The sequence below is a fragment of the Trachemys scripta genome, chromosome 1 (assembly GCF_013100865.1).
Source record: "Trachemys scripta elegans isolate TJP31775 chromosome 1, CAS_Tse_1.0, whole genome shotgun sequence".
NCBI classification, from domain to species: domain Eukaryota; kingdom Metazoa; phylum Chordata; order Testudines; family Emydidae; genus Trachemys; species Trachemys scripta.
In genome coordinates this window covers 123,973,116-123,986,598 of record NC_048298.1, presented here as the reverse complement: position 1 = coordinate 123,986,598, position 13,483 = coordinate 123,973,116, and the positions used below count along the sequence as shown (strand labels likewise).

Here is a 13,483-nt window from a genome sequence, read left to right as displayed (position 1 = left end):
ACATTTTTTACAGGACAGTTTTTCACCTCCTACAATCTTTCTGGGTTGAGGTGGCTGTATATCCCAGAAGGTGAAGGTAAAAAATACAATAAAAATTAAGCTTAATAAAAGTTTTTCTATTTCACAAAGAACCAAATTTTCCAAAAAGATACAATGAGTATTTTTTTAGTTGAACAAATTTTCAAGGAGTGGTAATCTGAAGAGATGATAGAAGATTGTTATCACAGAATCACCACTTTTTAGGTCATCCAAGTCATTCACTATACACCATCCAATGACTACAGAGAATAAGACAGTGTTCATCCATTATATTATGATATAGCAAGAATATATGATGGTGTGCTGTGGCATGAAGGTTTTATTGGTGTGAGTTTGGGATAGCCATGTTACTCATGAGTGGCAAAATCTCAAATTGGTCATGCAGGTCATCAAAAATCAGCAATAAAATCTTTATACCCCATCACGTATTTTCTTTATATTATACAGTTCAGAGAAAAACTACAGCAGGCACACTTTGAAATGTTTTCACATTCATTCACGAGCAAATCAATACTTCTGGAAATGTCTGTCAGTGGCCGCCCTTCACCCTCCATCTAAGTTGATACAATCCAATTTTCTGCTGTTTTTCCATGAACTGGAGGTGGTTGTAATGCTCACATTGCTAACTGGCAGGCATCCACTCAAATATATTAGCTGTCCTGTAAAGGCGTACTGTAGTTGAACTATTGTTTGGAAGCTAAGTCAACTGTTCAGGTAAGGCAGGGAGCAGTCATATTTGTCCATCTTTTCCCATTCAGGCAACTGGCATGACTTTGTAAAATGGCACATCTCAAAATTTAAATATTTTATTTAAAAAGCTAACAGAATTCTTATCCACCATTGGCATTTTAAAACAATTTTCTACTAGGGATCAAGTAATGCAACGGAAGCTGAACAACCTCACCTTCTCGGGTGATCAGGATATTTTATTTACATGCAAGTGCTGCTTTTTTTTAAAAGAAAAATTCTAAAACAGTTTTTCTTCTCCAATATATTTTGACCAAGCAATAGGAATTGAAATTGTCTCCCTGTGCAGCACTACAGCATCTTGGTGTTGTGGTGAGAGTCTACAGAAGCCCCCAAACAACTGCTGCCATGAAGCAGTTAATGAAGCAGTGGATTTTGTAGTACTGCACGTTACTTTATGTATTACTGTACAATAATTTATATAGATTTGTACTGTCCTCTTTTCCAAAGCTTGGTGCTGACCCTTAGGATCTTCATCAATCCCTGGGAGAACTGTATGCATTTTGCAATGTTGCCATTAAAGCATGAAAAGACGGTGGAGCGGAGGCAACCACCTTGGCAAGATGTCAGCAAATCCCACCCATGTCTTTGAGCCATTTTATGAGGGGAGGTTGACGTTTATGCTATTCTACTTAGGAAAAATTATTCCTGCCAATATTTTGAATAACTGGCTTTCACATGTTAATTATGGCGGTTCAAGGGGAAAGTCAATTCTTTCTAGTAATGTCAAGGTTACACTTGATGAGTTCATTCATCACAGATTCATGTAGCCTGTTGCTAATGACAATACAATATTAAAGTTTGTGTTAATGTTTTCATTCAGTTCCTTTATATGCGGTGAACTGGATGCTATGACCATTTTCTATGGTCATTGATATTTATACTTATGAGCTTTTGTGGTTCCTGTAATTATTAGCATGCACGCCATTATTTTCCCATACATTTGCACTCTTTCAATTTCCAATATCTGCTTTATACACCAACTGACGTGATAATGGTTGCAGCTGAGTATTTGGAGAAAAAGCCAAAAGAGACCAATACAACTTCTTGCCATGTTTGTTCACCCTACCTCCTTTCTCGTGGTAGTGCTGTCTGGGTATGCCCATAAACATATCTGCTCAAAAGATTAAAAGAATTTTTGAAATATTCTATTAGTTTCTTAACTGAGAAGAGAATCCAGGTTTTTGAAAGTTAATACAACTGACTTAGTATGTACTGAGAATCTATGAGTGCAGACTGCTAATGATCTGAGAACTGAAACTGCATAGACCAAAGCCTCCCAGGGATCCCTTTACTGTAAGCTGATTGCAAGGAGAAAGTACATACAGATCAGTTTAGCCAAAGCAAGGCAAACACTTTATTAGAATGTACACACACACACACACACACACACAAAATTACATGTAAAATTACATCCTTTTAGAACACCTCTTTCATTCAAAAATCCATGGAAGGACTCTGCAAAGTTGTTTTATAGATCAGTTACACTCTTCAACCGTCAACATTTTTTCCCCAAAGTGATGAATGGCTAGGATCGGCATCTCCTCTTTGGTTTCTTGCTTGATTTGGCAACTGTCCTGATATTATTTTTCATCTGATGCCATGCTAGCTTGATGCAATTCATATCAGACATTCTGAAAAAATGCATTGATAATTTAGATTTGATAAGCACCATAGCATCGGCACAGGTCTGTGCTATGATAAAAAAGTTATGGAAGTAGTGCAAAGTATCTGATGGCAGACGCGGTACTCACACAGGTGAAGTCCAAATCCAGTTTATTTACTGAACCTAAATACAGGCAGTAGGAATAGCTATGTGCTTCAAGTCATCATCTGAACAGAAAAACAAAACAGAGGATATAACTAGTGACTCCGACATGCTTTTGATATTAAATAGCTGCACTACAGTAAAAACAATGTTCTACCTTGGAATAATCTGTAAGGGCCAAATACCCTTAAAGGTGGGGCACGAATGCATCCTGGATGATTTTCTGTTGAAAGAATTTTCAATCCACTATCCCTGTAAAAACGGTACATGTAATATGCTGCTTCATTATGGATCTTACATGGGATTTCATTCACGTATCTGTTGCTAGTGATCTATTATGAGAAAGTACATTCAAATATGATGCTAGGACCAGAATGAAACATGTTCACTGTATGTGGTGTATTAGGTCAAAAATCATACAAAACTATTAACCAGTGTCAATCCTAGTTTGTTTGCCAGCACAAAGGCTGTTGTTAAATAACAGTGTTGTCATCCATCAATTGTTCAGTTATTAAGCCTGGCAATGACGACAGAAAGCTACAGTCCATCAAACCAAAATCCCCAAAGCCAATAACATTATCAGAGAGATTAGATGGCTCAGGAAACAGAACTATGATCTCCAGAAAGCAAAGGAAAACACAGAGGCTAGAGTACAAGTGTCACCGCTGACATAAGCGTAACATCCAAGTCCCTTGATGAAATGCAGACCACACTGCAGAAGATTTCCACAGGGGTATCCCAATGCAACCACATGTATTTAGCACAGACATTCATGCTATTCAAGTCTACGGGTGGCATTAGATTGCATTCCACCAGTAATTCTATTACATCACTGAGGGCACTGAAGGATGAGGACATGATGTACATTAATAATAATGTCCCTCCTTTGGAGGCTTCAACTGTAAATGAGATCATTGATTACACCTGTACTAGAAAGACTGAGGCAGGAGAGCAGCATAAACTTTAGCAGACTGGAAAAAAAATGTGTATCATTCTTCCGTTACTAGAACTGAAGTATCGTTGTTCAACATCAACTTTTTAGGTCATTTGGCAAAAGAGGCCCTCCTGAACCACTGTCTTTGCAGGGAAGTCAAGGGGGAGTTATCTTTCTATGTTTTGCTGTATTGAAACACTGCTTAGATGATAATAATAAGAGTAGAGGATTGCCTGCATGTGATCTGGAATTCCATATTCTTCCTCCTCTCAGTGGTGAAAGAGAGAAATGTTGTGATTCCAAGGAAGAGGCATGAACTATAGGGAGCTTGTGACAGAGAAGCAGAGATTCAGGGGTAACAGAGATGACAGGTCCCTTGGATCTCTGAACTCCGGTGAAGTAGGCAGGAGGTGCCGAGGGTGGAGTCTGTTCCCTCAAGTGCCTTATTCAGTGCCAAGGATTTGGTCAGTGCCAAGAGAGTTGATGGTGCAGAGAGAGTTGACAGTGTCAAAGAACCCCAGGATGTCTTGGATGAGGCACTAGGTACTGTTATTGTAGCTTTGCACTGTGCTTCTCGGTCCCAAGAGACAGTGTGTCCACCTGTGGTCCTGCCTATTTAGGGTCCCTGAACTTCTGCTTAGCTCCAGTATCGGAGGGACCCAAACAGTCATGGGAGCTAAGTCTCATCCCAATGAAGTTGAGGCTACTGACCTTGCAGGAGATGGCTCCCTGGGTGGCGATGTAGTGGTCCATTTCTTCCCATCTGAGCGGGAAAGAGGATTTCTTCTTGGATGACGAGTGGGGCTCAGCTGATGACCGAGCTGAGGGTAATCACTGCACTGTAGTGGTATCAGGGCCAGGGCCTGAAATCCGGCCATAGAGAACTCTCCATGAAAAGAATTTTCAGTCTGAGATCATGGTCCTTTCAGGCCCGTGTGATCAAGTTGATGAAGTGGATGCACTTCTGTGCAACATGACCCTCAATGAGGCAGTGGATGCACCATGAGTGACGTCACTCTCGGGAAAGGCCTCCTGACAAGAGAGGCACCTCTTGAATCAGGGTATCCTGAGGGAGAGCGCTCCCCATTGGGAAAGGCGAGAAACAGGGAATAACAGGGAGGAAAAAGTAACTAAAAAATCTTTTGTAAGGGAGAAAAATAAATGGAAAGGGCTAATTACTACTAGTGAAAGATAAAGTAATGAAAATCTCTAAAGGAGAAGGAGGTAGAAGGGCTCTGCTCTGTATTCCATTCCATACCAATGGCAGTTGAAAGGGAACTGAGAGCAGTTGGGCTGCACAGCGCTATATAGATAGTGCTCACCGTGCAAGATGGGGAAGAGCGCATGTGCGGCCCAATGGGCACTACTTCTGAAGATCTCCAATCTGAGGCACAGGAGGCACTGCCACATCTACAGAGAAGCGCGCAGAGGGACACCACTCGATGAAGAATTGTAATTTCTTGCAACAAACCAGAGAGTATGCTACCCTGTTGTCTGGTTGGTTGAAAGAACAAAGAAGGAGAACAAAGAAGTACTGGAGGGACCCAGACAGTCAACAATGAGGTTGACGCTACTGACCTCACAGGGGATGGCTCCTTGGATGGCGATGTAGTGGCCTGCTTATTCCCGTCTGAGCGGGAAAGAGAGGATTTCTTCTTGGGTGGCTGTGGCGAGCAGGGGTCAGCTGATGACCAAGCCAAGGTTGATAACTACACTGAAATGGTATCATAGCCAGGCCCTTGGAGAAGAGTCAACATGTTTTTTATAAAGGGAAATCATGCTTCACCAATCTACTAGAATTCTTTAAGGGGGTCAACAACCATGTGAACAAGGGGGAATCCAGTGGATATAACGTACATAGTTTTCAGAAAGCCTTTGACAAGGTCCCTCACCAAAGGCTCTTAAGCAAAATAAGCTGTCATGCAATAAGAGGAAAAGTCCTCTCATGGACTGGTAAACTGGTTAAAAGATAGGAAATGAAAGGTAGGAATAAATGGTCAGTTTTCAGAATGGAGAGGGGTAAATAGTGGTGTCTGTGCTGGGACCAGTCCCATTCAACATATTCACAAATGATCTGGAAAAAGGGGTAAATAATGAAGTGGTAAAATTTGCAAATGATACAAAACTACTCAAGATAGTTAAATCCCAAGCAGACTGCAAAGAGCTACAAAAATATCTCTCAAAACTGGATGACTGGGCAACAAAGATGGCAGATAAAATTCAGTATCGATAAATGCAAAGTAATGCACATTGTAAAACATAATCCCATCTATACATATAAAATGGTGGGGTCTAAAATTAGCTGTTACCACTCAAGCAAGAGATCTTGGAGTCATTGTGGATAGTTCTCTGAAAACATCAACTCAATGTGAGGTGGCAGTCAAATAAGCGAACAGAATGTTGGGAATCATTAAGAAAGGGATAGATGATAATACAGAAAATATCATATTGCCTCTATATAAATCCATGGTACGCCCACATCTTGAATACTGCATGCAGATGTGGTCGTCCCATCTCAAAAAAGATATATTAGAATTGGATTAAGAGGACTGGGACTTTTCAGCTTGGAAAATAGATGACTAAAGGGGGATATGATAGAGGTCTATAAAATCATGACTAGTGTGGAAAAAGTAAATAAGGAAGTGTTATTTACTCCTTCTCATAACACAAGAAATAGGGGTCACCAAATGAAATGAATAGGCATCGGGTTTAAAACAAACAAAAGGAAGTATTTCTTCACACAATGCACAGTCAGCCTGTGGAACTCCTTGCCAGAAGATGTTGTGAAGGCCAAGACTATAACAGGGCTCAAAAAAAAAAAAAAAAAAACTAGATAAATTCCTGGAGGATAGGTCCAACAATGACTATTAGCCAGGATGGACAGGGATGGTGTCCCTATCCTCTGTTTGCCAGAAGCTGGGAATGGGCAACAGGGAATAGATCACTTGATGATTACCTGTTCTGTTCTTTCCCTCTGGGGCACCTGGCATTGGCCACTGTCGGAAGACAGAATACTGGGCTAGATATACTTGGTCTGAACCAGTATGACTGTTCTTATATTCTTAAGAGATGGAAGAAGGCTTGGGAGAGTGTTGCCAAAGTAGCTGAATACATTTGAATGAAAGTTGGAGGATACAGAAAAACAAATGTGACTTGGGATGGGGGAGGGATCTGGGCAAAGTAGGAGAGCACTGTTCAAAATGGAGTAATAGGAGACAAAAAACAGCCAGACAGGGTGTCTCCAAAGACCAGAAGCATGTATTGGGTTGTTCCATGAGCATTCCACTCCAAAGAGGAACAGACGCTGGATATGCATAACTCAGGGAAACCCAAGGGACATTCGACTTTTGTCAACAATAAAAGTGTCCTGCATGTATAATTAATACACTTTAAAATATCATTTATAACTAGATATAATTAGCAACTATGAAACCCCATCAAAGTCAGGCAGCAACTAGATGTCCTGTGTTAAGGAATAACAGTAACTAACCTCCTTCATGCACCACTCCCCCCAAACAAACCCCACAAAAGGAAAAAAGCAGAGCAACATATTGGGGCAGAACAGAAAACAACGTAATATTGAATGGTGAAAATGTTTGGGTCCTTTGGATGTGCTAATCTACAGGCACATGTTCAGGTTGATGGAGAATACGCATAAAACAGGAATAGTGCTGCAACCTTGGAATAGCATACCAGTGGAATAGCATATAATTGATTGACAGGCACATTTTTTTCATTGATACCACCAATTGCGCAAGGATAATTTTACAGAGCTAATAGTGTAATAGAAACTGATGCAGACACACAACTTTTATAATGTGCCCATTGTGTTTGAAGAATTTTTTTAAAGTTAATTTACTGGGTTTATTTTTTGTATCATTCAGTTTGTAAAGCAAGGTATGTTAGCTACCATAGGCCCCATTCTTTACTTGCATGTCAGCAATGAATTTTGCCCAGTGAATCTGATCGTGCATGGCTCAGAGGGAAGAAAATGTTAAAATTAAGAAATGAAAAACATTACCAACAGAGCAATAAAAAATTTCTATTCCATGTTGGAAAATGTCACACATTTAAAATTTAATGCCTTGGAACCCTGCTAGGCTAGAAGCTGTCACGGAGTTCCATAGGGAAGCTGAGAAGCTTCTCTTCCCAATGGTATAAAGCTCCCATTTCTAGCAATAAAAGGCAGCAATATCTCAGACTTTAAAACTGATATATATATATACACACACACAAGCGGTCACTGGTCTACGAATGAATCTCAACTACCATGGGACTTGGCCAGGTGTTATTTGGTGGAGGAAATTCCAGATTCGGGTGAAGGAGGAGGAAACATTTCTGTGGCAGGGTTTCTTGAAGTTGAAATGTTAGAATAAGTTTTAAGATGCACTAATGGGCAGATAATGCAGCCAAAGGTGCAATTTATCACCTATGTAATTTTATTTACATACGTGGATGTATATACACATATACACAGAGTTTCAGTTCAGTCAGACATTTAAACTGTTACCTTTTTACTGTCACATTCCAGACAATCTCACCACATAAGCAATTGACTCCCATGATTACAGTGAGAAATTAGGGTTGAAGCCTGCAACTGGATCCATGTGGACAGTGTGGTCTGCTGGCACAGATTCAGCTGCAGTATCCAACCCTTAGATATTTTTTTCTTTTAAAGATGATGTTCTTTTGTTTCTCCCTGTGCTTATTCCTAAACAGGGTAAATGGAGGCTCTTGTTCCTAGTAAGAGGTATGTAACAGTTTTCCTATAGTTTGCCTGCTATTAGATTGCCTTAATTCCTGTGCTACTAAAAGTATTTTACTGACCAGCTAAATTAAATTATATAAGATGTTTAACCAATCAGCCTTCTACTTTTGCATTTCTACAGATGTCCAAATATTTGGAAAATGAAAATAACTGAAAGGCTTTTTTTAAGAGCTTGGAAAAAATTGCTTGAGAGAAACATCTTTGAGACAAATAGTGATGAAAAACATCCCCAGAATTATCTGTTTGAATAATTCCAGAAAGAGTATTTCTTAACACCAGTAACTATAAAACTAGTAATGCAATTCATGTCTTTACTTTAAACAAAAGCTTTTCAAACATGCGTTATTAAACAGAAAAAAAATTAAGCCACAAAAAATTGAAACAAACCCATGATATTCTTACTGAAAATAATGAAAATTTAATTTAAGGGCATTTAAGAGAGTATGAGGCTACTGACAATATTCAGTAAAAGTATATGAGTCATGGGACAGCTATAAAACACATTTCACAAGTCTTTGTGCTTTCAGCAAACAGGTGTGCAGAAAAAAAAGTTTGCAATTTCTCATTTTCTAATTTTTTTTTTTAAAAAGCTACCAATGACTATTACAGAAAAAAAAAAACATAAAAAACTAATTGAGCCCTCAAAAGTTACATGGCACACAATATCAGAAATCCTACCATACTAATTAAGATTAAATAGCAATAGAATTGTGATAGCTTTTCATTTCTGAACTTTTCAAAAATGCCTATTGTCTTCTGAAGCTATGAATATTTTCTTTGGGCTGGGTTCTGATAGTTCAACATGAGTGAGGGTAATTGCACAAAATGTTCCTCCAAAGTCAATGGGACTCCTCATGGAGTGAAGTGCCACACAAAAAGTGAATAAAGGTAAAATAATCTGGTCCTCTAAAAACAGCCTTCACAAATCTAATTTAAAAGTTTGATAATACCAATCTATATACGGCCACTACATCAAGATTTTAAAAGTGGCATTCTACAGTCTTTTGTGTAAAGAGGTTACTATTGTACAACTACAACTTAGATCACATACTGTGGCAGCAATTTAGGACTGATACATTGTCTAGGCTGTAGATGCATCTTTTGAAATATTAAATTACAAAATACAAAGTAAAGAGTACACTATAACGTCAGAAAATTGTTGAATAATGTTAAAAGTCACTGTACTATTAATCCTACAATGATATGACTTCTTGTATCACAATGTTAAAGGTAGTAATCAACATCTTAGATTATTCTGTGAAAAATATATATCTGACTCAGAAGTTCAAACTTTGTTCTTTTTTTGTACTTGCTTTTCATTTCATGTTTAATTACCACCTGTTGCATGTAATTAAAAAAAAATCCCAGTATGTACATTCGCCTGTATTTGTATACAAATCATGCTATTTCATGGTCTTCTGATGTTACATTAATATTTATATTTGTGCATCACAATTAATAAGATTTATAAAAAGCTATCTTAAATTGTCCAAAGCCATACCTGACTTGTAGTCTCTATTAATAAGCATTTCAAAAACATTCAACCCCTACCCCAAAATAAACAAATGAAAAATATTTCACAAATTCAAAATATTTCCGAATTGCTAACATTTTTATAAAATGTGTTTAATTCTCCTACCTGCTCGCTATCTGTAGCAAGTCTCAAAAACCTGATTACTGATGAAGACCACAAAGAAAAAGAATTCATTCAGACTGAGAGCTTTAAAAGCAATTCAAACTTTCTGGATTACATCACTGGAAGCAGTATGTAATTTGTTCCAATTGATGTCATTTGCTCACATAAAGCCATTATTTTACAAAGCACCTCAGCATATTTGCTCTTTTCCCCCCTCCCCAAGCCCCAGAACAGACTTACTTGCACCTGACATATCAAATATATACAGGAAAGACAACCCAAAAAAGTAATCAAGCCTGACATTTTTGCACCCAAATCAAATTAATATGTGAAATTAAGGAATAAAATATTACATCATATGAGAAAAGGCATATTTTTGTAATTGAAAATGTAAAAAGCACTTGTTCATGTCCTGTTCATACAATGACCTTGGATAACTCAGATCTGTTCTTGTGGGATTTGCAACTCCTTTCCTGAATGAATTCAAGATGAGGTAATGCCATTTAAAAGAGGCCGAGCAGTGAAACATTACATGTAGAACTCAAACATCCTGGCCCCAATTCTAACCTCTGTAATTATATTTAACTGGGTCAATGGAATTTCTTAACTTCCGCTACTTGCTTCTCTGCTTCTAGATTTAAAAATGCCAGGTTCACATGACTAATATATTAATATGCAGTATTTCAAATTATCACTAGAAAAACACTAAAGGGAAAGAAATCTGAATATGTGCAAATGCCACATGGTTAACGGTAAGTATATTTTTGCAGTTCATCTGCAGCGTGGCAAGCAGACTGCAGCCTGATATTCACTGTGCACTGCATACGTACTATTGAACGAGCAGGCCCTCATTGTTTCACTATCCACATCTAAGACAGCAGTCCAATTGCAAATTCTGTTTTTGATTACCAAGCAATGTTCCCTCTTTTAAGTACTTTAAACAACAGAAATCTTTATGAAGCAATGTAGGATAACAACTTGTTTAAACTGACTTTAGGGTCAATTAAAATAAAGCAACTCTACAGTATGCTTTTAGAATAGAATAAAAGTTATGGAAAAAATATGTTCTGTGTCACTAAAACTGCCAAAAATTATTTGTGTGGAATTTGAAAAACTTTAGAAAAGACAGTGTATAGAAGAAGCTATAAAAGCTGCACCATCACAATCAAATCGTAGTGACACAATACAAGAGTTAAGATTTTGTGTTCATCTTCTGTATGCACTAAGTAGAACAGAGGGCTTGGTATCTATATCCCTCCCCCACAAATACATTTTACTAAATTTCTAAAATCCCATTTACAATAAAACTCTCAGACTATTCAATTCAATAGGACCCTATTCTGAACTACATTTTGAAAGATGACCATGTTATAGTTAACTAATACATACATTTCCTTTACTTATGTGTTCTTTACACAAATCACCATGGAAAATCACCACAATGCAGACTTAGAAGATTGAAAAAAAAAATTCCAAATCCATTTGTTTACCTTGTAAGAGATTCTTTAATTTTAGGTACATGTCCCTTGTTCCTAGAAAAAGGATTGTGTTCACAAGGAACAATTAGGAGTAACAAAATATCTTCCCTACCTTTCATATTTTAGCTGCGGGTGAAGGACTGGAGCGTCATGTGGAAATTTTCTTCTATGCCTCAATCCTGTTTTAAAAAAAATTAAATCTTTAGTTTGGAATGCATGAAAGGATGACTCACACACTATACCATAAATTACAAATGCAATCTGAATAGCTGAGTTTGTACAAATACATGCACATTTAAACAAAAAAGGCAAATACTGATTGCAATTCTTCAACTTTTTAGAAACTCCTAGTACAGCACAACATAAAAGGGACCGGTATTGTGCACTATTCCAAAAGTGCACATTACTCAAGTAGATTTCAGATGAGGAGTGAAATTAATCTAATTCACTCTTCTTTGTTCCTCTTTTGGGGTTCCACATTCACAGCATATACAGTTATTTGCAGCTAACAAATCTGGAGGGTTAATTGCCATTCTGCTTCAAGTATATACTTACAGAAGCAGTCTAAGGACATTAAAAAAATATTTCAAGCTGGAGTTAAGTTTATAACCCCATTTTTAAAAAGTTCGGGATAGTTTCTTCAGTATAATGATCTTTCTTTAGGGAATCAAAATTAACACTTCTGCACATTATATGAGCAGTGAAAGGTCAGAAGTTTTATGGGGAAAGAGTAGTGAAAACATATTCAGAAATTAACCTTTTGTTAAAAGTCTTATCAGAAATCTTGTATTCACAGGGATACAGTTCAGTTCTTTGGAGTTCAAGGATATATGGTATGGACTGAATATGAAAAGTTAGCATGCCCAGAACATTTTCCCTTTTCAATTAAACCCTAACTTACCTTGCATAGTCAAAAACAGCTAGTGAAACTAGGCTGTTAGAAATCTGAATTCTTTTGTCCACTGTCTTATTTTATGTGCCTACTTTTCCATTCTGCTGCCATCTGCTGGCAGTTGTTCTATTCTACAAAACAGACAGTCTTCCCTGTTGTACTGCTCACGTATCATACAGTATGAACTTCATTTTCCGTGTTCTATGGCCAACCAATCAGGTACTGTTACACTTCCAGGTCAAATATTTTGATCATCAACAGACTGTATCCAGAGGTCAACATGACTTTTCTTGGCTCTGAAAAAGCATGCCTCTAAAAATTTTGTATATAAAAATAGCATTTAGTAATTATAATTTTTACCATATTAAAATGAATTGCTTTTTCAGATCATTTGAATCAAGGGTTTTTTAAAGCACTAATTCAACTTACTGAGACTTTTGTTTGAGCTTTTCAAAAGCACACATTTTATCATGAGGCTTATATACAATCAGTTTCCCATGAGGTTTAGTTCATTTTATGATAATATTTCACTGCTCTTATTAATTTTATGAAAATGGAAGATAAAGTCATTCCACAACAGTAAAGTTCATTGTTGTTGTTTTTTAGTAAATCAAATAGGAAATAAGTTGTTACTAACTAGCTTTTAATTAACTGCCTATCTTAAGAATGTAGTCATGACAAAATATTGCATGTCTGTTGTGATTATTTAAATTGTTAAAATTATAATACTTGTACACTATGTAAGCCATGAGCCATACAAATGATGGGTGATGACCTAATGTAATCAAAGTTATTCATAGCATTTCTATTTAAAAATAACAGAGAGACTTTCACACAAAAGAAATAAAGAAAAATTTCACTGAAAAGTTACCTCTGACAGCATTTTACTTTAAGGAAGTTTATTACTGTGTCACTATAGCACATTAACAATAGGAAATGCCACTCTGATTACAAAGAAATTACAACAAAATAGAGATAAGAAATACCACAATAAAGTTGCCTTCACTGTAGATTTTTTTTTAATCTTTAAGAAGGTTTATATTAATTTCACACAAACTTTTGAACGGTTATATTACAGAGGATCGTTCCAAACCTTAACACGGCATGATACACTGTAATATAACTGACTGAAAGATCCATATATGTAGTGCTGCTGTAAGAAAGGCTACAACAGCTCTGCAAGGAGTATGAAAAAGTGTGTTCAGTTACTCAGATTTGTCT

At 37.1% G+C, this 13,483-nt stretch overlaps 1 long non-coding RNA gene across 3 annotated transcripts; it reads right to left on the bottom strand.

Annotated features, from left to right (window-relative positions):
* Positions 1–2,193: 2,193 nt before the first annotated feature.
* Positions 2,194–12,314, bottom strand: LOC117884075. 3 transcript variants are annotated; one of them, XR_004647479.1, is made up of 4 exons: positions 12,272–12,314; positions 11,483–11,549; positions 2,541–2,619; positions 2,194–2,420 (listed from the first exon to the last, which is right to left on the bottom strand). It is a non-coding gene; the product is annotated as an uncharacterized LOC117884075 (long non-coding RNA). The 3 variants fall into 3 exon arrangements; XR_004647485.1 differs by lacking the exon at positions 12,272–12,314 and adding an exon at positions 12,128–12,262; XR_004647483.1 differs by lacking the exons at positions 11,483–11,549; positions 12,272–12,314 and adding an exon at positions 9,896–10,044.
* Between the last annotated feature and the right edge of the window lie 1,169 nt (positions 12,315–13,483).